The sequence below is a fragment of the Lissotriton vulgaris genome, chromosome 2_2 (genome assembly GCF_964263255.1).
Source record: "Lissotriton vulgaris chromosome 2_2, aLisVul1.2, whole genome shotgun sequence".
Classification (NCBI taxonomy): Eukaryota; Metazoa; Chordata; class Amphibia; order Caudata; family Salamandridae; genus Lissotriton; species Lissotriton vulgaris.
The window spans coordinates 239,273,157-239,298,953 of NC_141688.1; positions in this window are offsets into that span (position 1 = coordinate 239,273,157).

Below are 25,797 nucleotides of genomic sequence, written 5' to 3' on the forward strand. Positions count from 1 at the left end.
GGGTGGCAAAAGATATGCTGCAGCCCCTGGTAGGCCTTGGATGCACCTATGCCCTGGGCACCTATAGTGCTCTGTACAGGGGCTGATAAGGTGACCCAAGCCAATCTAGTTATGCACCTAGGGTACATGGAATCCATTTTACAGAGAGAGCAGATAGCCTGGGGCCCTGATTAGCAGGGAACCAGGCCAACTAAGTCGAAAACCAGCTAAACACAGGGCAAAAAATCTGGGGTAACCATAGTCAGGTAGCCACCTTCCTACATAACCCCCCCCCCCCAAACGAAAGGAGATAAGGCTATCCTTGGCCAGGTAAGCCTTTATTGCCTGAGTGGCCATATAAGGAAGTACCTGCACTAGCATGGGTACCCCCTGTCTCATGGTCCACTAAGCAGTCCCTCACCCTAGGGGTATTAGAGGGTCTCCACCATAGGGAATCACTACCTTGGGTGTGTTTATGCAAAGTTAAAGGCTGGTTTGGATATGGAGTATTGAAGTGAGGCTCCACTATTTTTGGGCTCAACTTCCTCCAATTATCTTCCACCATATGTGCCTTTCTTTCTTCAACTGAGTTGCACTGAGCTCTCAGGGTCAACCTCTGGCTACCTAAAGCTGGAGGCTGGGTCCCTCTGTTTGGCTTGCTGGAGGGACAGTTCAGGTTTGGGCCCTTTGGGTCCCAGGTTTGGCTGTGCCCAACAGAATCCATCTGTGGGAGGTCCCTAACTGTTTTTAAGGGGGCTCCCTCAGGAGTTTTTAAAGTTTTCACCTTACTAGGTCTACTAGTTTTGGTGCCCCTAATCTGTTGATGGGGGTGCTTTATTTGACAGGGGGCCCTCTGGGTCTCACTGTCCTTCTTGTCCTCTGCAGCCCTGGGCTGACTGAGGCAAGGTAGAGAGGGGCAGGTTACCTGCTCCAGACTGGATCCCACCTGAGAAGGGTCCACTGCCATCAGAGGCTCTGTCGGGCCAGGCCTAACAACCTCTGGGGCAGTTCCTTCATCAGGGGTAAGATCAGTTCCCTGAGGAGGCTGATCCTGTCCTAATGTCTGGTGAGGGGGAGATTTCTCTTCCTCCTCCATGCTCTCAGTTTGGGTGGAGTGATCCATCATTTCAGGCTTCACAACACACATATCTGTTTGAGTTTGGGCTGTGGCCAACACAGCCCCACCAACCTTTTCAGGAGGAGACTCAGTTTGGGTTTCTGCTGTTATCATAACAGCTTTGCTAATCTGTCTTGGAAGAGCTTCTGGTAAAGATGGGGCAGAGAGTTGCTCAGCCCTACCAACCTTGTCAGGAAGGACATCTTGAATTGGGGCTATAGCCAGTACAGCCCCACTAACCTTTCCATTGGAATTTACCATTCTAGAATGGATTTCCTGTTCAACCTCAGCCCAGGCTGAGATTTCCAAATCATTACCCAGTAGACAGTCTACAGGCAAGTTTGGTGACACTGCCACTCTCTTTGGGCCAATGACACCTCCCCAGCTGAGACTTACTACTGCCATGGGATGATTTGTTTGGATGCCATCAATGTTTGTTACCTGGTATGTCGCACCTGGTAAAAGTTGCTTAGAGGGGACTATACAGTCAGCCACCATGGTGATGCTAGCCCCTGTGTCTCTAAAAGCTTCAACTTTCAAACCATTGATGATGGGCTCCTGTCTATATTTGCTCAAGGTATTTGGGCAAACAGAGAAGTTGGCAAACCCCATGCCAGTCTCATAGACAAGATCATTTGGAGATGGAGACCTGGATAGGCCAGGGTCCCCTTGGGCTCCAAAAGTAAACCCACCCAGATTCCTGGGTGTGCTCCCACTTCCTGGGGGATTACTGCTGACAGTAACAGGAGGTGTTGGAGCTGGCTTTGGAGGTATGTTTTCTTTATTGCCATTCTTGGGACAACAGCTGTCTGTCTTGTAATGCCCAACCTGTTTACAGGCATGGCAATAAGGCTTTTTCTCTGTTGAAGAAGTGTCTTGGGACCCACCCCCCTTCTTGGAGTTTTGGCGCCCTGGGGAAGTGTTTTCTTTACTTTTAACCCCACCCTTATCTTGAGGCTTGGTAGACTCCTTCTTCTGGTTATTGTCCTGATTCTTAGGCCTAATCCTGGTTCTGACCCACTTATCTGCCCTCTTTCCCAATTCTTGGGGAGAGGTCAAATCTGAGTCCACCAGGTGCTGGTGTAAGAGCTGGGTCTGACAATTACTAAGGATCTGCTCCCTCATAATCAAATTATACAATCCTGTGAAGTCATGTACTTTGCTGCCATTCAGCCAACCCTCCAGAGCCTTAGTTGCACAATCAACAAAATCAGTCCAGTCCTGAGTCTGTGTCTTCTGGGTATCTCTGAACTTTAACCTGTACTGTTCAGTGGTTAAGCCAAACCCATCTATCAGAACACTCTTCAGGACTTTGTAATTGCTGGCATCCTCATGTCTGACAGTGAGGAGCCTATCCCTCCCTTTCTCTGAAAAGGAGTACCATAAGATTGCTGCCCACTGTTCCTCAGGAACCTGCTGTACCATGCAGGCTCTCTCCAGAGCAGTCATCCATTTGTGGATGTCATCCCCTTCCTGATAGGGGGGCACAATCTTTGTCAGGTTTCTACTATCATAGGACCTGTCTTTAGGAATTTTGCTGCCACCAGTGGCATCTAAGCCACTTAATTTCTGTTCCCTAGCCAAGGTAAGTTTAGCTTGAGCCAAGGTAAGTTTAGCTTGAGCCAGAGCTACCTCCTCCCTCTCTATCTGGAGTTGGACAGCCTTCATTCTGGCCCTATGCTCTTTTCTCTGGGAGGAAGTCATCCCTCTTTGAGATTCTCTTGAGGCACTAGAAAGATGGGAATCCCTTGATAGAGATCTCACCCTCCTGTTACCTGGGAGAATTTGGTTATGAGATCTGGAGTGGTGCTGGCCCTCTCCATTCCCATGTAGGTCCAAGTTGGCCTGGTTAAGCCTGGCAACCTGTACCTGGTTTCCCCCCTGATCCTGATCTTCAGGCTCATCTAAATCAGAGCCTTCTTCTTCTTCTTCTTCCTCCTCCACTACATCATCTTGAAGATCCTCATTCTCAGGGGAGTTTATCCCTTCCTCTGTTTCTAAGGGAGTCTGACTCACCTTATCTAGGTCATCCTTTTCTAGGAGAGCTACTAGGGAAGGAATGGTAGGGCCTCTGCCCTTTTTTAGCCCCCTGGCTGTGCACAAGGCACTCAGGTCTTTGTGGCTAAGGTTGTCATATCTGGATGTTGTCCCTATAGGATCAACTATTACAGGAGCAGAGCCTGAAGCTCTACCTGTATCAGACATGACTGCTAGTGAGGTGTAAGTGGTGCACTTACCTACACTAAGTGGTTTCCTACTGTACCTTGCTAGTGAGTTGTAGTCAGGGTGTGCTAATCCCTTTACTCTACAACTACTAAGTTCAGTAGAACTTAATATGCTAAGCTTTTGATTTATATGTACCTAGAGGTACTTGATGTGATCTTTCAATTTGATAAAGATTGCAATGGTAAAACAAACAGCAAGCTCAAATCCCACCGCTGCCACCAATGTGAGAAGTTGGCCTGATATGTAGTGTTTCCAATTCTGGAACCACTAGGTATCAGTCCAAGCAAACCCCAAAGATGTCAGGTTGTAAGTCAACCTTGTAGACAAGCTATCCTAGTGGTAGCATGGACTAAGCAGCCTTAAAGGCTTAACTTAAGAGGTCGTGTTAAGCGAGCTGTTTTACCACATACAATCCTGTAATCAAATGAAAGGACACCACACAAGTATATATTATAAAAATATATGTATTTATTTCTAAATTACTCCCCAGTACTCTTTATGAGGAAAGGGGCACAAGCGTTAAATCAAAAGCACTGTTACACATATAAAGTTGCACGTTTATGGATGAGGGCGGGTGGCCACTCAGACCATATATTAAAAAAGTGGTATAAGTAACACTTATCGAACAATGGTTAGGCCTAGGGCCTAGAGATTCGCTGGGAGCAGTCAGGACAAGCAATGAAGAAGTCGGGAGTAGCCCACAGGAGACGGGTGCAGCACGGAAAGTGCGGCGCGCACCAATGCACTGTCAATGGTGCGTAAAAGTCAATTAAAGTGAATTAAAGGATACTTCCGCTGAACCTAGGAACACAAAACTTTAGACACAGACCCTAGAGGTGTGTACCAGTGTAAAGACACCGGCGTTGCAAAGTTACCTCACCCACAGGCCGTGGGTGCACAGGGTCGAAGTGGCGTCGGGTTCTGTCACGCAGGTTCTTGGTGCTTGGAGCTGTTGCAGCTGCAGGCGCTGTGAAGCAGAAGTGTCCGGTGCGATCCAAGGGTGGATCGAAGTAGAAAAGTACCTGAAAGCAGAGGGGACAGAGTCTGGGTCACTCAGCAGTGACCAGGGTGGAACCAGGACGGAACCAGGCAATGTCGGGCGCAATCAGGCGGTTGTCGATAGGCTTCTCTCCGCTGTCACGTGGGCTCTGGGGCATCTGCGACGTCCAGGAGCAGGTCACGATCTGTCCCACGTAGGCTCTCGCCGTCAGCACCGTCGGCTTCAAGATTGCAGCAAACAGCACTTGGCAAAAGCAATCCACGCGGAACCGGGAGATTGCTTATCACTCGAACCAGGAGGGTCAGAGTGGGTGCTCCTTTTCACAGGAGCTGGTGCAGATCTGGAGCAACCAGAAAAGCAAGTCGGATTTCAAAGTTCGTCGGCACAGGGGCCACAAGCCAGCTGGCAAGTGACCGGGCCAACGCGTCGAGCGCACACAAGCAGAAGGGCCCCACGCAGCACTCGTCGAGTGTGGAGGGGTGAGCTTTGGTGCAAGTGGAGCTCGGGGCTGGGGCTTCTCAAACCCCGGTGTACAGCTTCGAGGGTCACTCGTGGGCCGCACGGTCAGCGTCTCGTGGCCTTTTCAAGATGGCGTGCCCCACGCTTCCGGTCGCCTCCACGGGTCTCAGCTCTGCAGGGACTGTGGATCGGGCAGGTAGAAGGCAGGAAAGCTTGATCTCGTCGATCTCTGTCGCTCGAGTTCCGGCGGGAACTGCAACAAAGCAAGGGTCGAGGGCTGGATGGTGCCTGTTTGCACAGGGTGGTCACTCCTTGACCACAAGGGAGATTCTTCAGTCTTCTCACGTCGTGTAGAAAGTCGAAGGGTCCAGATTTCGTTTCTTATGTTTCTTCAGGATGATCTGAGGTCCGTTGGGACTGCTCCCCCTCTTATTCGAATCTCGGGGGTTGGACATCCTGCTAACCCTCCTATGGGTGGGACCCAGGAAGGGGGTGGTTACACCCCTCTCCTTTGATCCTGGCCGCGCTGGGACAGGGGCTGGGAGGCCCCAGAACCGGTTTGGCCGGATCCTGCAAGGGGCAGCCTTGTGCTCCCCAGGCAGTGTCTGGTTTCTTTGAAACCTCCCTACTCCAATCCACTATCTCCTGTCTGGGGTGGTTTGACACCGCCCTGTGACAGGAAACTCTTTGTCCAGGCCTCCTCTGCCGGGTTTTGGTCAGCAGCAGGAGGTCAGACCCGTGTCTGTGGCAGGGGCATCCATTTTGTGGATCTGAGGCTCATTTTAAATCAACCGCGTTTCAGTAAAGTAACATGTCTTCTCCCTCTAGAAGGGTGGAATGCTACCCCCGTCGCCAGAACTGGCGAGGGGGTAGTATTCCAATTCGTATGACACCTTACACGACATGTTTTGATAAAGCCAGACCAAAGTTGCTATATAACCGCGAGGATTATAAGGCGCTTAAGAGTATATGGTATGGCATTATCCCGGATCAGCTTAGGGAGTTGTTCCCGACAGCTGCAGACAGGCTCAGCTCATGCCAGAGCACCATCTCACATAAAACCACGCACTCTGCCTCCAGGATTGATGAGGCCTTCCATAGGAGTGGCTTACAGGCTATATATGTGTCCAGATATAGGTTTAGATATAGGTATACTATACCTAAGCAAGGGGTGATTACACCCACTTGCCCCAGCTGAGTGATCAGCCAGTTGTGTCAATTTAGATAGCCAGCCAGGGGTGGCAAAAGATATGCTGCAGCCCCTGGTAGGCCTTGGATGCACCTATGCCCTGGGCACCTATAGTGCTCTGTACAGGGGCTGATAAGGTGACCCAAGCCAATCTAGTTATGCACCTAGGGTACATGGAATCCATTTTACAGAGAGAGCAGATAGCCTGGGGCCCTGATTAGCAGGGAACCAGGCCAACTAAGTCGAAAACCAGCTAAACACAGGGCAAAAAATCTGGGGTAACCATAGTCAGGTAGCCACCTTCCTACACAGACAGGCTCAGCTCATGCCAGAGCTCCATCTCACATAAAACCACGCACTCTGCCTCCAGGATTGATAAGGCCTTCCATAGGAGTGGCTCACAGGTTTATATGTGTCCACATATAGGTTTAGATATAGGTATACTATATCTAAGCAAGGGGTGATTACACCCACTTGCCCCAGCTGAGTGATCTGCCAGTTGTGTCTATTTAAGAACCAGCCAGGGGTGGCAAAAGCTATGCTTCAGCCCCTGGTAGGCTTTGGTGGCACCTATGCCCTGAGCACCTATAGTGCATGGTACAGGGGCTGACAAGGAGTCCATTTTCCAATTGTGGTATGTACCTATAGCACATGTATTACAAATTTAGAGAGAGAACAGCAGGCTGGGGGTCGGATTAGCAGGCCCACAGCCTCAGTAAGTCTAAAACCAGTGAAGCAAAAAGCAAAAATTGGGGTGACCATAGGATAGCAGACCCTACTCTCCTACACACAGGGATTGCCAGTGTCCGTGTAGGGGTGGAGGGTGGTGTACAGAACAGGCAGGTGGTGGAAGCAACCTTAGTGTCCCTGGGTGGGGTGAGTATTGCCACCCTTGCTGCCTTACCTCCAAACATGGACGAGTACAGGCAGAGGCCTCAAGTAAATGGGACTGAGATTGAGGCTTTCAGAGACACTGGGGCTAGTGTAATATGGTCTTGGATGAACTGGTGCCGCCAGAGAGGTTGCTACCTGGTGAGTTTTACCAGGTGACATATGCAGACAGCACTAGCAAACTTCATCCCATGGCTGTGGTGGATTTGGAATGGGGAGGTGTGACAGGCCCTATGAAGGTAGCTGTGTCAAAGGTGCTTCCGGTCCAGTGTTTACTGGGCAATGATCTTGAAGTTTCTGCATGGTCAGAGGTGGCGAGAGGACTCCACATGAAAATATTGGAGCTCCCTGAGTGGGTATGTGCTGTGACTAGGTCACAGACTATATAACAAAAAGAAGAGAGACCGGGAGAGTTATGGGACACTCCTATTCCCCGGTTATGTCTATTAAACAAGAAAAGAGTGTTCTATGGTTTACAAAAAGACCACAAAAGGAGGAAAATAAACTAGCCTCACTTAGGTTAGTTAGGAAAGCCTCACTCACCAACCTGGTGGTGACATGCTTCATCATTGGGCCCCACTAAAGAGGCAGAGTGCCTCTTTAGTGTGCTTCGACACCAGGTCTACTGCGGAGCAGGTTTTTTTGGGACTTCAGGCGTGCAGTGAGAATAAATAAAATTAAATGGTGGTGAGGGAATAAAAAATGTCTTTAGTGTATCCAAAAAATATTTATTGAATGATCACTAGGACATAAGTAAAAACATTAGTGTAGGAAATTAGTCCACAATTAGTTGTGTGGTTATTTCCAAGATTATCTACTGTCAGTCAACATGTTTCTGCCTTGAAACGGTGTAATTTTACCAGGCATTCATCAGGACTATAGAAGACGTGTACTAAAACCTGGCGGTATGAGCGCACTAAGGCCCACCCAAACTTAGGGGCGTGAATAGTGAAAAAAAGAGTGACAAAAAAGTGCAAGAAGGAAGAGGGATCTCCTCCTAGTTACTCCTGGTTTAGGAGGCTTACCAAATTTGGTTTCTGCACCTGTAAAAAGAAAACGACATAGACATACACATGGGACAGGACAAACAATTAGGAGTTGGTCCTATTCACATAGGTAAATCCATGGTGCTCCATTCGATGTGGGTGGACAGTGGGCGGCGCTTTAACAGTATGTTTAACACCAACCTCTGTCCCTAGGCACATTAACACTAATTGTAAGGGAGTGTTGTGGCTACCAGTGAACTAGTAAAGTGCGGTGGGTTAAAAAGGTAGCGTGTGTTCCTCGTCAGGATCAATTGACCAAAGGTCTAGAATCCTGTGTTCAGAGTGATTAAAATAAATGTCTCACTTGTTATGTGTATTTAGGGTACACCATGGGTCTGGGGTGGGGGGTGGTAGCGTAATTGGCACACCCTTCATAGGGGAAAAAATACATAACAGGGTCAGAAATAGGCAGAATATTACTTATCTTAGCGATGTTGCCGCCAGGATCAAATTCACCCAAGGCTGGTTGTCTACTTACGCCCTCAACGCCAGGCACCCTCAGTATACCTGCTGCACCCTCGACCGGACCCCGTAGATACAGAACAAAGCGGGCGATGCTGTTTAAAAGTGCAAAGCAAGTAATGCGACTCGTTTCCGGGGGGCGTGGCCGCGTGGTGACTAGATGGGTCTCAGCGTGTAGTGCCAATCGGAGCGGGAGATGGTTCATAATGCACGTAGTCACATGGGGTCCGTATCAGAGAGAGGCCAGACCAGAACTTCAAGCCTGCTGTTTGGACGGCATTGCCGAGACAACGACGGTCATGTGGTCGGGATTGCTCAGAAGCTAGAGCCGTGTCCTGCTGCCACAGAGAGTCAACGCGAAATTCAAGACGCGTAAACTTTATTAAGGTAGGCGTATAAGTACACTGCACAAGGTTCAACCTAAACTCAAGTGTATCCTTAACATAAAATTAAGAGTTCATGTTTGCACATGGAATATAGTTGCACGGAGATATATGGAGCTGACCACAAATGACATTAGACGACATTTGTTGTAATAATGATGTCGTGTTTGCCCCCAATATTTGTGATGACAGTAACCACTGTGCAGTGTCTATTGGTGGGACAGTCCAGGGAATAATTTACTCCCGAGGGGGGATCATGAATATACAACCCTACGTTTCATAAGTCTGGGTCCGGTTTTTGGGCGTGTTAGCTGAGGCACATTCACTGGTCACAATGCGGAGTCAAACAATTGTGTTGGGGAGACCCTGGCACTGGGGATATGATAAGTTGAAACCAAATGAAAGGGGTGAAAACTGGCACTGGCAGAGTCTGCGTCAGTTAGTGGGTGAATACAGATGCAGATAGTTTTGAGGTTGACTACAAAGGGCCTACTGTTCTGATGTCAGGAAAGAAGGGGTCATCTTAATACAGAGTTCCAGGGTATTTCATCGTTCAGTCCAGTGAGGTGGGTCCCTAGTCTATACACCCACCTCTGCTCATTTTTAAACAGATGGTTGGTAATGTTATTAACAGTGTCCAATTGTTCTATCACAGTCCACTGCATGTCGTTGTGGGTGTGATTACTCTCAAGGAAGTGCCTGCTCATTTTCGTGGTAGCCTTTTTGCACCTGATGTTACTCCTATGCTCGCAAATTCTCTGCTTGACCTTCCTGGTAGTCATACCCACATACCGGAGATCGCATGGGCAGTTGATAAGATATATTAGATTGGACGAGTTACAGGTAGTATGTCCCCTTTGCGTCCATGTTTTCCCCTCCTCCAATGTTAATGATTAGGATACTGTGGTGAGGTGGCAAATGCTACAATTTGAGCACGGGAAGTGCCCTGTCACTTTTGGTAAACCCCATAAGTCTGTCACGGAGGGTATTCCAGCCGGTGCGTTCACTTTAGGGCGTGTGTGAACCAGTGCGTCTTTTAGACTGCACCCCTTCTTGAAGGAGAACAGTGGTTTGTCCCAGTCTTTCTTGATGCTTGATATTATCCGCCAGTTCTTATTAATAGACTTCTTCATGATATTCGAGAGGCTGTTTGTATTTGGTCATGCAGGTGAGTGGAATGTCTTTGGACAGGTTGGTCTTGTCCTCCAAATGGGCTTCTCGAGGTTGATTGCACGCCCTAATATAGCCTTTGCTCAAAGTTGATATTGGATAGCCTCTGGACTTTAATTTCTCGGTCAGGCTGAGTGATTGTGCCTTGAAGTCTTGTACAGTGGAGCAATTGCGCCTAATTCGTTGGTACTGACCATACGGTAGGTTCTCTTTAAGTGGCCGGGGGTGAAAGCTACTAAACTCGAGCAAGTTGTTTTTGGCGGGAGGCTTTTAGTGAGTTTTAGTTCACAAACTGGTACCCGTCACGGTGATTGTTACGTCCAATAAGATTGCTTCAGTTTTACTTGAGGTGTGGGTGAATTTCAGATTTGGATCCAGGGTGTTGATCCATGTCAGGAAGGCTGCCAGTTGGTCATCACTACCCTTCCACACCATCAGGACGTCATTGATGTAACGCTTCCAGATTTGTATGGAAGACGTGAAGGGTCCGTTAGGTGGTAGGATATGTTTGGTCTAGAAGTCTGCGACATATAGTCCCGCCACACTCGGGGCAAAAGTACTGCCCATGGATGTACCTGTGCATTGTGGAAAGAGCTGCCCCTTGTAAGAAAAAAAGTTCTCTTTCCATGCTAGTGTAGCACACTCAATGATGAAATCCAAGATTTGGAAACCTGCCAAGATCCAACACCATTTGGCAACTTCAGCACTGCTGAACATCAAGCCCTGCAGAATCTCCAGAACGACCCGAGGATTACTATCAAACCGGCGGACAAAGGTGGTGACCTAGTGATACAAAACACAACAGATTATGACAAGGCCTGTCAGGTTCTTCTGGACGACAGAAAGAACAACGTCCCTCTGACCAGAGACCCTACCACTGAACTGCAGACACGAATTACCAATCTAGTTAGGAGCGCAGAGGAAGAAGGACAACTATCTAAGAACGAAGCTGATTTCGTAAGTACCAGTGACAGTGTGATCCCCTACTTCTACACGCTGCCCAAGACTCATAAAAACAGGATGCCACCACTGGGACGACCCATCGTCTCTGGCATAGGCTCCCTGTTAGAACCCCTGTCACGATTCTGTAATCACTACCTTAAATCGATTGTACAAAACACACCAACCTACCTCAAGGACACCAAGAGTCTACTCCAACTACTCCAAGATTTCACCTTCACTTAGCACACAGTGACACTGGTAACCCTAGACATCGAGAGCCTTTACACCAGCATCCCCCAGGACAATACCATCAGAGTCCTGGCGGAGGCTTTGGAAACGGTGGACTGGAACTATCAGACATCTATAGAACTCATCATTGAGTGTGCTACACTAGCATTGAAAGAGAACTTTTTTCTTACAAGGGGCAGCTCTTTTACAATGCACAGGTACATCCACGGGCAGTACTTTTGCCCCGAGTGTGGCGGCCTATATGTCGCGGACTTCGAGACCAAACATATCCTACCACCTAACGGACCCTTCACGTCTTCCATACAAAGCTGGAAGCGTTACATTTATGACGTCCTGATGGTGTGGAAGGGTAGTGATGACCAACTGGCAGCCTTCCTGACATGGATCAACACCCTGGATCCAAATCTGAAATTCACCCACACCTCACGTAAAACTGAAGCAATCTTCTTGGACGTAACAATCACCGTGACGGGTACCAGTTTGTCAACTAAAACTCACTACAAGCCAACCGCCAAAAACAATTTGCTCGAGTTTAGTAGCTTTCACCCCCGGCCACTTAAAGAGAACCTACCGTATGGTCAGTACCTACGAATTAGGCGCAATTGCTCCACTATACAAGAATTCAAGGCACAATCACTCGGCCTGACCGAGAAATTAAAGTCCAGAGGCTATCCAATATCAACTTTGAGCAAAGGATATAAAAGGGCGCGCAATCAACCTCGAGAACCCCTTTTGGAGGACAAGACCAACCTGTCCAAAGACATTCCACTCACCTGCGTGACCACATACAGCAGCCTCCAGAATATCATGAAGAAGTCTATTAATAAGAAATGGCGGATAATATCAAGCATCAAGAAAGACTGGGACAAACCACTGTTCTCTTTCAAGAAGGGGCGCAGTCTAAAAGACGCACTGGTTCACACACGCCCTAAAGTGAATGCACCAGCTGGAGTACCCTCCGTGACAGACTTATGGGGTTTACCAAAAGTGACAGGGCACTTCCCGTGCTCAAATTGTAGTGTTTGCCAACTCACCACAGCATCCAAATCATTAACATTGGAAGAAGGGAAAACATGGACGCAAAGGGGACACACTAACTGTAACTCGTCCAATCTAATATATCTCATCACCTGCCCATGCGACCTCCGCTATGTGGGTATGACAACCAGGAAGGTTAAGCAGAGAATATGCGAGCATAGGAGTAACATCAGGTGCAAAAAGGCTACCACGAAAATGAGCAGGCACTTCCTTGAGAGTAATCACACCACCAACAACATGCGGTGGACTGTGATAGAACAATTGGACCCTGGTAATAATATTACCAACCGTCTGTTTGAAAAAGAGCAGAGGTGGGTGTATAGACTAGGGACCCACCTCACTGGACTGAACGACGAAATACCCTGGAACTCTGTATTAAGATGACCCCTTCATTCATGACATCAGAACAGTAGGCCCTTTGTAGTCAACCTCACAAGTATCTGCATCTGTATTCACCCACTAACTGACGCAGACTCTGTCAGCGCCAGTTTTCAACCTTTTCATGTGGTTTCCACTTATCATATCTCCAGCGCCAGGGTCTCCCCAACACAATCGTTTGACTCCGCATTGTGACCAGTGAATATGCCTCAGGTAACACGCCCATTCACCGGACCCAGACTTATGAAACGTAGAGTTGTATATTCATGATCCCCCCTCGGGAGTGAATTATTCCCTGGACTATCCCGCCAATAGACACTGCACAGTGGTCACCGTCATCACAATTATTGCAGGCAAACACGACATCTTTATTACAACAACTGTTGTCTAATGTCATTTGTGGTCAGCTCCATACTTCTCCGTGCAACTATATTCTGTGAGCACACATGAACTCTTAATTTTATGTTAAGGAAACACTTCGGTTTAGGTTGAACCTTGTGCAGTGTACTTATACGCCTAGCCTAATTAAGTTTATGTATCTTGAATTTCGCGTTGACTCTCTGTGGCAGCAGGACAACGCTCTAGCTTCTGAGCAATCCGGACCACATAAACGTCGTTGTTTTGGCAACGCCGTCCAAACAGCAGGCTTGAATTTCTGGTCCGGCCTCTCTCTGATACGGACCCCATGTGACTACATGCGTAATGAACCATCACCCGCTCCGATTGGCACTACACGCTGAGACCCACCTAGTCACCACGCGGCCATGCCCCCGGAAACGAGTTGCGTTACTTGCTTAGCACTTTTAAACAGCATCGCCAGCTTTGTTCTGTATCTTCGGGGTCCGGTCGAGGGTGCAGCAGGTACACTGAGGGTGCCTGGCGTTGAGGGCGTAAGTAGACAACCAGCCTTGGGTGAATTTGATCCTGGCGGCAACATTGCTAAGATAAGTAATATTCTGCCTATTTCTGACCCTGTTATGTCTTTTTTCCCCTGTGAAGGGTGTGCCAATTACGCTACCACCCACCTCCCGAGACCAATGGTGTACCCTGAATACACCTAACAAGTGAGACATTTTATTTTAATCAATCTGAACACAGGATTCTAGACCTTTGGTCAATTGATCCTGACGAGGAACACGCGCTTCCTTTTTAACCCACCGCACTTTACTAGTCACTGGTAGCCACGACACTCCCTTACAATTAGGTTTTATGTGCCCAGGGACAGAGGTGGGTGTTAAACATACTGTTAAAGCGCCGCCCACTGTCCACCCACATTGAATGGAGCACCATGGATTTACCTATGTGAATAGAACCAACTGCTAATTGTTTGTCCTGTCCTATGTGTATGTCTATGTCCTTTTCTTTTTACAGGTGCAGAAACCAAATTTGGTAAGTCTCCTAAACCAGGAGTAACTAGGAGGAGATCCCTCTTCCTCTTGCACTTTTTTATTGCTCTTTTTTCACTATTCACGTCCCTAGGTTAGGGTTTGCCTTAGCGCGCTCATACCACCAGGCTTTAGTACACTTCTATAGTCCTGATGAATGCCTGGTAAAATTACACCGTTTGAAGGCAGAAACCAGCTGACTGACAGTAGATAATCTTGGAAATAACCACACAACTAATTGTGGACTAATTTCCTACACTAATGTTTTTACTTATGTCCTAGTGATCATTTAATAAATATTTTTTGGATACACTGAAGACATTTTTTAATCCATCATCACCATTTAATTTTATTTATTCTCACTGCACGCCTGAACTCACAAAAAAACCCGCTTCGCAGTAGACCTGACTTCGAAGCACACTAAAGAGGCACTCTACCTCTTTAGTGGGGCCCAATGATGAAGCATGTCACCACCAGGTTGGTGAGTGAGGGCTTTCCTAACTAACCTAAGTGAGGCTAGTTTCTTTTGCTCCTTTTGTGGTCTTTTTGTAAACCATAGAACACTCTTTTCTTGTTTAATAGGTCACAGACTAGCCGGAATGGAGGGGCTGGACACTTGGACCCTGGAACAAAGGGCCAAGCATCCAAGAACAAGGGCATTGAGTCTGGTTAGCCAGCTCAGGGAACTCCAGAGGTGCAGGAAGAATCTAACACCCTGATGGGGAGGATCTGGCCTCTGAGGGAGTCATTAAGGGATCTGTAATAGTAACACTACATCTGGCTGACCTCCTTCAGAAGACTGATGGATCCCAACTGCCCCCTCAGCCTCACCAATAGGCTTCTCTCTGTTACCTTCTGCACTGACCACCATCCCATTGTTACCTGTTCTCTCCTACCCTATTCTCACTCAAAGACACCAGTCCAATCGGCACTCAACCGGCCCAGCTAGTCGGGAGTGAGAATCAGAAAGGCAAGGGATCTCAAGTCTTCTTTCAGCTGCCTTCTCCCCCTCTTCAGTGACTTGATGCGCATGGATGGTTGCTTGAGCAGGCACAGGTTTAACTCTGAACTAGTAACTAACTTTCACAGTGTCCTTTGAGTTTTAGATATCAGTGGTCCCTCCAACCCCAAAATCCATGTACACTGCTGCTCAGGACACCAACTTCCAGCGAAATAAAACCAGCCACCTGCAAGGGTATCAAAATCACAATCACAATGTTCAAAGCAGGGGCAGGTGATTCAGGTCAAAGGATCCATCAAAGACCATTATAAACTGGGCACTCTGACAGCCAGGTTCACTGGTTCATGGTTGTGAGTAACAACAGGTTATCATCATTAGAATGTTATGTGTGGCGTTTCCTTGTTGACCTCAGAGTCACCCAGAACTGGTCATGGTTTCTGATAGGTTGGCCAAATCCATGGCCTTGCAGCATTTTCACCACTGTTCCACATCTAAGCCCCTCACTAAAATGAGCTTGCTCTGATAGGGGTCAAGACTGCCGCTCCATCTGCCAGGGACCTAAACTGGCTCTGCCCAGGGTCCAGACTTCACAGTCTCTGCAATGGGATCCAGGTTGCCTCTGGTTTTGGTCAATGCTTCTTCTGCATCCATAAGGGTACATGTGATCCTGCTACGAGCACAGGCTGCCTCTGTCTCGTTTATGGATCTGTATCTCCTCTTTCATGGGTCCAGACTGACACCAGGCTGCCACAGTCTCTGCAATGGGATCCAGGTTGCCTCTGTGTACTGGCCTGGTCCAACATGTTCTGGAGTCACATGTAGAGGCTGTAGACGTGGCCAGGTAAATGTAGATGATGTTTATTAAGTTCTTAGGAAGTAGTTACAACAAGCCCCATCAGGAGCAGCCTCCTAGCTGCTCAGCCCATCCTCAACTGACAACACTAATCCACCAGGCACCCAAACATTCCACTCACACTGACATTCTAACCGTAACACTCACACTAGCTGAGCAGCTAGATGCAGAGGAGTAAAGGAACATATGTACAACCTGAGGATACTACATTATCCTCTTACTCTCGAAATTAAAATCAACAAATGAACATAACAATGAAGAGAAAAACTAAACACATTAACAATATACAATAGTAGCAAGAAATCTGTAAACCCAGGGATGAGGGTGACATCACAGCACGAGAGGGAAAACAGACAACCAAGAAAAGAAAGGATGAAAGAGTTAGAAAAACACTAACACTATCCTCCTCCTTTAATAATGAACACAAAAAATATGTAAGTAGTGAATGAAGAGTTCACATAAAACAAGTGAGCAAGACAAACATGACAGAAGTGAGGGTAAAACACAACCCCAGACAAGAATAAAATTGGGTGGGACGACACCCAACAAAGTACTTCTCACGTGAGAAGACTGTTGTAAAAACTCAAAACGCCACCCCTCATGTGAGGGACACTGTGGGACAAAACCCAAGTGAAAAAAACAAACATTATTTTGGAACTAAAACCCAAAAGTACAGATTACGTCACATGGGACTAATACCCAAAGACTTGTGCAGCATGAGGATACAAATGCAGCACAGTATGGCATCAATAGAATGACTACCTGCACACATGACAACGTACATCAAAGTGAAAGGACTGACATGCAACACCAACATAACAAAGATGGGACTGACACCCCCTTTAAACAGAAAATTGAGCTAATACCCATTCCAAATGAACGTGGAGTGATGGGACTAAAAACCCATTCCCATCCCTAGGCAGGGATAAAATATCTGAAAAATGGGGTGATGGGACTTAAAACCAACTCCCATCCCAAGACAGGAATAAAATATATGAAACATGGGGTCATGGGACTTAAACCCCACTCCCATCCATGGAGAGGGATAAAGTCTCTGAACAACGTGACATTACTTAAGTAAGAGAAATGGGACTAAGACCCACTCCCATCCCCTAAATAGGGATAAGTACATTTGAACAAGAACAAAAGTCAAAAAGGAAAATGGAACTAAGACCCACTCCCATGCCGACAGAACATCAATGTATGGAAAGCAATTAAAAAATGTTGACATGTAACGATAACAAATCACACTGCAAATCCATAAATGTCATTTTCCTGTGAAGAAAAACATATTTGTGTTAAATCTTGTAAAACAACACAACAAACTAGTATTTAGAAAATAACAATGGTGTGCCTGTCACCGCGATAATGAGAAACAGGCATTCGACACTCCAAGAAACTTGCCACCTGAAGGCACTTTGCAGACTTGCCACCAGAAAATATCCAGCAGAAAATGAAATTCACTGAAGATGAAAAAAATAAACTACTTTGCAGCAGATGAATGCAAATACTTTGTCAACTAGAAACACATTAAATATGAAAAAAACTGAAGGTCTATGACGGTTGGACTCCTGATGATTCTCACATTTCGATGCTGGTACTGGCTTCAAAAGCTTTATTCAACGCAAACAACGTGGTTGGCAAAAGAGACTTGAACCAATACATGAATCGTGTATGCATGAGTATGACAGTCTTAAGATGGTGGCACATCGTCACGCTGGTGCCGGATGGCTCACGGTGAATGTGTGCACATGAAACAGTAACGGCAGGCACAGAGGCATGTCACAGACGATCATGAGTAACTGGCACAGAGGCACGTCACAGACGGGTATAGTCAGAGGCGCTAGAGAGACAGGCATGCTTGACAGGTTCCTTGTACTTTACTTGCTTGTTACATCCTTCAAAGTCCTTGATTCTTGGGTCTATCAGCTTTATCTTGACTTCTCTTACTTGGTACGTTGAGTTGAAGAAAAATCGCCAAAATGTAGTGGGCTGGTCCAGTATGTTCAGGAGTCACAAGTAGAGGCTGTAGACGTGGCCAGGTAAATGTAGATGATGTTTATTAAGTTCTTAGGAAGTATTTACAACAAGCCCCACCAGGAGCAGCCTCCTAGCTGCTCAGCCCATCGTCAACTGACAACACTAATCCACCAGGCACCCAAACATTTCACTCACACTGACATTCTAACCGGGACTCACACTTGCTGAGCAGCTAGATGCAGAGGAGTAAAGGAACATATGTACAACCTGAAGATACTACACTCTGGCTTTGGTCAACGCTTCCTGTGCATCCAAAGGGTATATGCTGACTCTGCTATGAGCACAGACTGCCTCTGCCTCATTTATGGATCTGTGTCACCTCTGTCATGGGCCCAGGCTACCTCTGCAATTGCTCCAATTGGCCCAAGCTGTCTATAACTGCCTCCAGGCTGCATGCCATGCACACAGGTTGCCTTCGCATCCATTGATTAGAAAGATCACCTCATGAGTCCTGGAGACTGCTGAAGCTCCAAGTGGCCGGTGCTATGAGTCCACAATGTCTCAGCCTCTACTATGAGTCCAGGATACCTATGCTTCAGCTATGAGCATGTGCTTCATCTGGTATGAGCCCAGGCTGTCACTGCTGAGAGTACAGATTGTCTCTACTATGAGGTCATGTCTCAGCTATAGCCTTGTGCTGCCTCTACAATGTGTTAAAGCTGCCTCTACTGTGGCTACGGGCTTGCTCTTCTGTGACTCCAACCTGCCTCTGCAGTTCAAGTCAAGTCAAGTCAAGTCAAGATTTGTATAGCGCACTACTCACCCCAAGGGTCTCAAGGCGCTTGAGGGAGGAGGGATCGCTACTTATCAAATAGCCAAGTTTTGAGTTGTTTTCTGAAAGAAAGGTGGTTCTGTGTAAGGCGGAGGTGGGTGGGGAGAGAATTCCAGGTTTTGGCCGCTAAGTAGGAGAATGATTTTCCTCCCAATGTGGTTCTTTGGATGCGTGGAATAGCGGCGAGGGCTTAATTGGACGAACGTAGTTGGCGGGTGGGGGTGTAAAAGGTCAGGCGCGTGTTGAGGTATCTGGGTCCTAGGTCGTAGAGGGCCTTGTCTGCGTGGGTGAGAAGGCGGAACGTTATTCTCTTGTTGACGGGGAGCCAGTAAAGGTCTCTCAGGTGACCGTATATGTGATTGTGGCGGGGTATGTTTTGGATGAGTCGGGCGGAGGCGTTCTGAATGCGTTTGAGTTTTTTCTGTAATTTGGCTGTGGTTCCGGCGTAGAGGGTGTTTCTGTAGTCCAGTCGGCTTGCGACAAGTGTATGGGTGACCGACTTTCTCTTTTTGGTGGGGATCCATCAGAAGATCTTTCGGAGCATGCGTAAGGTGTTAAAGCATGATGAGACGACGTTGACTTGTCTGGTCATCGAGAGGGAGGAGTCTAGAATGAATCCCAGGTTGCGAGCATGGTCCGTTGGTTTTGGTGCGCTGCCTAGGGCCGGTGGCCACCATGAGTCGTCCCATACAGAGGGGGATGATCCTAGGATGAGGACTTACATCTTATCAGAATTCAGTTTTAAGCGGCTGTTCTTCATCCACTCGGCTACGTCTTTCATTCCTTCGTGTAGGTTCCTCAATCTTTTTCCTCCCCAGGTCATACAACAGGGGGATTGTTGGTGTGCTCTGTGGAACGCCAACCAGACGTCGCAAAAACTTGTTCTCAGCAGTGGACAAAATGCTCAAGTTGGCAAAACCCCACAACTCTGAACCATACAGACAGGCACTTCGCACCTTCATACTATAAATCTCTAACACAGGATGGATAGGTTTGGTTAATGAAGATTTATGTTTAAGTGCTAGGGCCCCTGCTAGTTGATGGAACTTTAAAACTGCTGAGTCAATATGGGACTTCCATTTCATATTGCCCTGTAAGGAGATACCAAGATAAGTAAAAGCATCCACCTGTTCTAAGACAGCCCCATTAAAAGTAATTGTGCCCCTAAATGGCTTAGCTGGATTCATGCACATAAACTTAGTCTTTGAAGTGTTTAATTCCAAGCCCCGGATCTGGCAGAAATCCCCAAAAGCATTAATTGCCTTCTGAAGGCCACTAGGAGTTCCTGATACCAGCAACGTGTCATCAACAAACATTAATACTGGTACACGAACCCCGTCAAGTATTGGGGCATCAGTAGGGGATTTCTTTAGGTAGTCCAATATGCCATTGATATATAATGAGAATAAGGTGGGAGCCAGGATGCATCCCTGTCTAACCCCACGCTCTACAGGGAAAGAATCAGTTACCTCACCCTGGGCCCCCCACCTGATCCTAGCATAATTATTTTCATGCATGCGGACTAACAATGTCAGTAATTCGGGGCTGATACCGACTTCCGCGAGGACGCTCCGCAGCTTGCAAGAACTGCCTAAACTATACTTTGCTGTTATCAGCTGGAGTCAAGTTTTGCTGCTGGGCCCGATGCAACATCCTGGAACGGATGGGTGGGTGTCAGGATGTATGGATGAATAGATGGATGGATCCCTTACACCCGCCATCTCTGCCTTATTTAGACGATGGCCAGAAAATGTAACATTAATCAATGACAATATTGGTAACTCGGGCACTTAACACATTACTTCCTCCCTTAGCGCTAGCCATAAACCACCCCAAAAATCTGCTGATTGCGAGGCAGTGTGATCATTTCTGATACTGCGAGTAATGGTCTGGAGTGGGGATAGCTATTGGTAATTGGTTTATAAAAGGCCCGGGTGTTGCAAAGTCATGCTGTGCCCTGGGCACCCCCCAACTTTTTGCTGACTAGAACTGGTGGTAACTGACTCTGATTGACCCTGGGCTCTGTTTAACCAAGCCCAGGGCCAGTGCCAAGCTAAAAGGAACACATTAAAATACAGTTAAGACACCCAACATACACTAGGGTACACTGTGGTATGGTGGGGTACCCCTGTAATTGGCATGACCTACCACCTAAGCCCCTAGTATGTAATAGGGCAGGGGATTGAAACAACCTAGATGTCTCCAGTATCCTGGGCCATGGAGTTTAGAATTCATAAGATTCTCTGCACCAGCATGCGTGCAGTGCTGAAGCCTGAGGTAAGTTTAAAAGTTGCACTGGTGGTCAGGACAGCTTTTAAACCTTAAATTGTGCCCAAATTAGACTTTGGGGGTAGGGGCCCTTAAAAATTAAAAAAATACCATGTTTTTGCATATTAGTGACGCCCAGGGTCACCCCTAGGTATCCCAAGGGTGGGGGGTCAGTTATCTTTAAGGAGCGCGCTTATAAAATGAGTTTTTATATGCCTGGGTAAAGTGAAATTTTACATTTCACTCCCCACATTGTATTAAAGAGCTGCTCAAATTCGACTTTGATGCTAGAAGGATTGGGTAAGGATGATCTGCAATATTTCTGCAGATTCAGAACCCCTGAAGTCTCCCCTAGTTGCACAGGGGGTGGGGGTCCTGTAGAAATTAGCTAAATGCTTATTAAATATGGTTTTATAAGCCCTGGTTCTTGAAAAGTGGCCCAGGTCATTTTCCCTGTTGCAAACCCCATGGCCCATAGGTTAACATGGTAGGAAAGGATTGATGAATAAATATTGATAGGAGAGGACTAGCCGGACCATTCAAAGACTTCCCAGAATTGTAGTAGTACATCCAACAATATTATATGGTTAAATTTCTCCTAAAGTGTACATACAATACGTTATGAGAATTTCTTGTTTGTAAGTCCAAATTCAGCCTTTCAGTGGTCGGCCCTGATTGGTCAGAGTTAAGTGGATTAGCCAGGTTGCTGGGAGGGCAGTGTGCTGTTCTATAGGAATGCCAGGCCAGGAGGTGGCGTTGTAAACTATGCTCTTTAAAGGCAGAAGGGAGGCCTGGGTTTCTGTCCACTATGACAGTCTTAACTCAGAGCCAGGGCTAGGCATAAGGAAGGTATGTACAGATGGTAGGGGGAAGAGTCCATGGTAATAAGATATCCCAGGGGGTGTGTTTAGCCAGGTCTTACCTCCTTGCTGGAAAAACAGCCATTATGGATTTGGAAGAATGATGCACTCTGGGAAAAACTAATGCCACACTCCACAGGATGTGGTCATAACTATGAGGAGTTGCCCTGCTCTCATTGGTCAACAGTGACCTGGCGCTTGACCCAGAGAATTTTGAATAAGTATCTGAGAGGGGCAGAGCCCTCCAGATCTGCTGCTTGAAACTGAAAGAAGCAAGAAGTGCCCTGCTGAAGATTTTCCGGTGTGCAAGGAACTCTAAGGCCTGACCTATGAAGACTGCACCATCTGAAACTACAGCCTTGAGGATTACCTTGCTGTCAAAAGACTCAAGAGTGGAAACTCCCTGCAAGCTACAGGTTAACAGAGCTCACCTGGACAGCCCCACAAAGAATTCAAAGCCTGGAGTACTAGTGGATTTGTAGGGGTTTTGTTCAAGTGGATTGCGGAATTGAAGTTTCACACTTTCAAGGACCCTCTTGGAGATTCCAGAACCTTGAATTGTGTGTTGGATACTTTGGGACCCGCAAGCAGAACGCCAGGAAGGTGTTCTAACTGGACCCCGCTTGCTGAAGAAGGCGGCCCACTACAGTGGTGGGAATTCTTCAGGACAATTTGTAAAGGTGTGTCCCTGACAGAGAAAACGAAATGACTTAAGGGGCACTGTTGGTTTCTAAGCACTAGAAAGTGACTACTCTTTAAAAATTCATATCTATGGTTCCCTACAGTGGATTATTTTCGTTTTGGAGTCATTTAAAAGATAAAAATATTACCTATTTATATAAATTGGTGTTGGATTTTTATTTTTTGTTGTGTCTTAATTATTTACTGATATGGTGTTTTCAAATGCTTTACATACCTGTCTTTGAAGTTTAGCCTGTCTGCTCGCAGCCACATTACCAAGGGTTGAGCAAAGGAATAATTTTCTAAGACCTATGCTGAGTCCTATCATGTGTTAGTGGCCTTATTGCAAGTGGCAGACTTACATTTGCCCCTACCAATAACCCAGTTTCCAACATTTGCTGTTCAGCGGTGTGGATGAGGACTTGTGTTTGAAAAGTACACCTTTCAATGAAAATTTTAAGATGATAAAAATCCTCTAAATTGCCTTAGAGCAAAACTTTTAAGTGTGATTTTTGGAATTTGGACTAAACTGTTTTTAATCGATTGTTTTGATTTTTCCAAATTGTTCTAAGTCCATGTTGCCTAGTTTTTTTGTGACCCAAAATTAGGGAACCATGGAGCTGGACCTGGCTAAACTGACCCAGTTTAACATGGCTGATCTTAGGGAACAGTATAGGCTTAGGGGGCTGCATGCTGCCAAGAAGATGAGGAAGGCAGGGTTGCTTGAGTCCCTAAAGGCCTGGGCCAGGGCAGCTGAGTAGAACCCAGGGGGGTGGGAAGATGTTCTACCCAACCTCACCCGAGAGAGGGGTGAAGATGAGACCTTTCCCATTGTGACTAGTGTTAGCCAGGTGAAGCAAGGTGATGGTGGGAGTGGGGAAGGGTCCCTTATTAGGGTATCACTACTGTCCCTTGCAGAGAGACAGCTTCAGGCTCAATTGGAGTTGATTGCCTGGAGAAGCAGAAATTCGAATTGGCTAAGAGAAAGTGGGAGAGGGAGGTGGAGAAAAGGAATGGTGGCAGCAAAAGTGAAGAAGATGCTGAGATGTCCAGGGGTGGTAGATTTGAACCTAAACTTCCCAAGGGCATAGTACCTAAGTACAGTGAGGGGGATGACATTAACAAGTGGCTAGCAGCTTTTGAGAGGGCCCTTAAAATGAGTGAGGTTTATTCTAGGTATTGGGGTGCACTCCTGTGGGAGTTGATTCCAGTAGCTGGGAGGGATAGGCTCCTGACCCTGAAGGGAGAGGATGCAGAATCATACCAGCAGATGAAGGCATGCTTAGTCAAGAGATTTGGTCTGACTCCAGAACAGAACAGGGTGAAGTTTAGAGGCAAGCAGAAATTGAGTTCAAAGTCTTGGGTAGACTTTGTGGACGCTTCAGTGAAGGCACTGGAAGGCAGGATTGTTGGTAACAAAGTTGACACATATGAGGGATTGTATAATTTGTTTTTGAAGGAACACATTTTGACTCAATGTGCAGAAGAGAAGTTACGCCAGTATCTAGTGGACTCTAAGCTGACAGACCCCAGAGAGCTGGGGGAATCAGCTGATGAGTGGGTGAGAACCTGAGTTTCCATTCAGCATCAGGGGGGTGACCATAAAAAAGGAGGACAGGTCCCTTCCCAGGGGAAATCCCAGGGAAATGAAGGTCAAAATCCTAAGGAGTCATCTAAAGACCCACAAAAATCTGCACAAGGAGGGGGGGCCCGAGCCAAAAACAATTCAAAAGGAGGGGGTTTCAAGGAAAGCCTGGTAGGTTCTTTGATCCCTCAAAGGTGGGTAAGTGCTTTGACTGTAACCAGCCAGGGCATAAGCAGGGAGATGCTGTCTGCGCCAAGAAGCTCCCCCCTAAGGGGCCATCCACAGGGATTGCCAGTGTCCGTGTAGGGGTGGATGGCGGTGTAGAGAACAGGCAGGTGGTGGAAGCAACCTTAGTGTCCCTGGGTGGGGTGAGTATTGCCACCCTTGCTGCCTTACCTCCAAACATGGACAAGTACAGGCAGAGGCCTAAAGTGAATGGGACTGAGATTGAGGCTTTCAGAGACACTGGGGCTAGTGTAACTATGGTCTTGGATGAACTGGTGCCGCCAGAGAGGTTGTTACCTGGTGAGTTTCACCAAGTGACATATGCAGACAGCACTACCAAACTTCATCCCATGGCTGTGGTGGATTTGGAATGGGGAGGTGTGACAGGCCCTATGAAGGTAGCTGTGTCAAAGGTGCTTCCGGTCCAGTGTTTACTGGGCAATGATCTTGAAGTTTCTGCATGGTCAGAGGTGGCGAGAGAACTCCATATGAAAATATTGGAGCTCCCTGAGTGGGTATGTGCTGCGACTAGGTCACAGACTTTATAACAAGAAGAAGAGAGACAGGGAGAGTTATGGGACACTCTTATTCCCCGGTTACGTCTATTAAACAAGAAAAGAGTGTTCTATGGTTTACAAAAAGACCCCAAAAGGAGCAAAAGAAACTAGCCTCACTTAGGTTAGTTAGGAAAGCCTCACTCACCAACCTGGTGGTGACATGCTTCATCATTGGGCCCCACTAAAGAGGCAGAGTGCCTCTTTAGTGTGCTTCGACGCCAGGTCTACTGCAGAGCAGGTTTTTTTGTGAGTTCAGGTGTGCAGTGAGAATAAATAAAATTAAATGGTGGTGAGGGAATAAAAAATGTCTTCAGTGTATCCAAAAATATTTATTAAATGATCACTAGGACATAAGTAAAAACATTAGTGTAGGAAATTTGTCCACAATTAGTTGTGTGGTTATTTCCAAGATTATCTACTGTCAGTCAACATGTTTCTGCCTTGAAACGGTGTAATTTTACTAGGCATTCATCAGGACTATAGAAGTGTACTAAACCCTGGCGGTATGAGCGCGCTAAGGCCCACCCTAACCTAGGGGCGTGAATAGTAAAAAAAAGAGTGACAAAAAAGTGCAAGAAGGAAGAGGGATCTCCTCCTAGTTACTCCTGGTTTAGGAAGCTTACCAAATTTGGTTTCTGCACCTGTAAAAAGGAAACGACATAGACATGCACATAGGACAGGACAAACAATTAGTAGTTGGTCCTATTCACATAGGTAAATCCATGGTGCTCCATTCGATGTGGGTGGACAGTGGGTGGACAGTGGGCGGCGCTTTAACAGTATGTTTAACACCAACCTCTGTCCCTGGGCACATAAACACTAATTGTAAGGGAGTGTTGTGGCTACCAGTGACTAGTAAAGTGCGGTGGGTTAAAAAGGAAGCGCGTGTTCCTCGTCAGGATCAATTGACCAAAGGTCTAGAATCCTGTGTTCAGAGTGATTAAAATAAATGTCTCACTTGTTAGGTTAATTCAGGGTACACCATGGGTCTCGGGAGGGGGGGTGGTAGCGTATTTGGCACACCCTTCATAGGGGAAAAAAGACAGAACAGGGTCAGAAATAGGCAGAATATTACTTATCT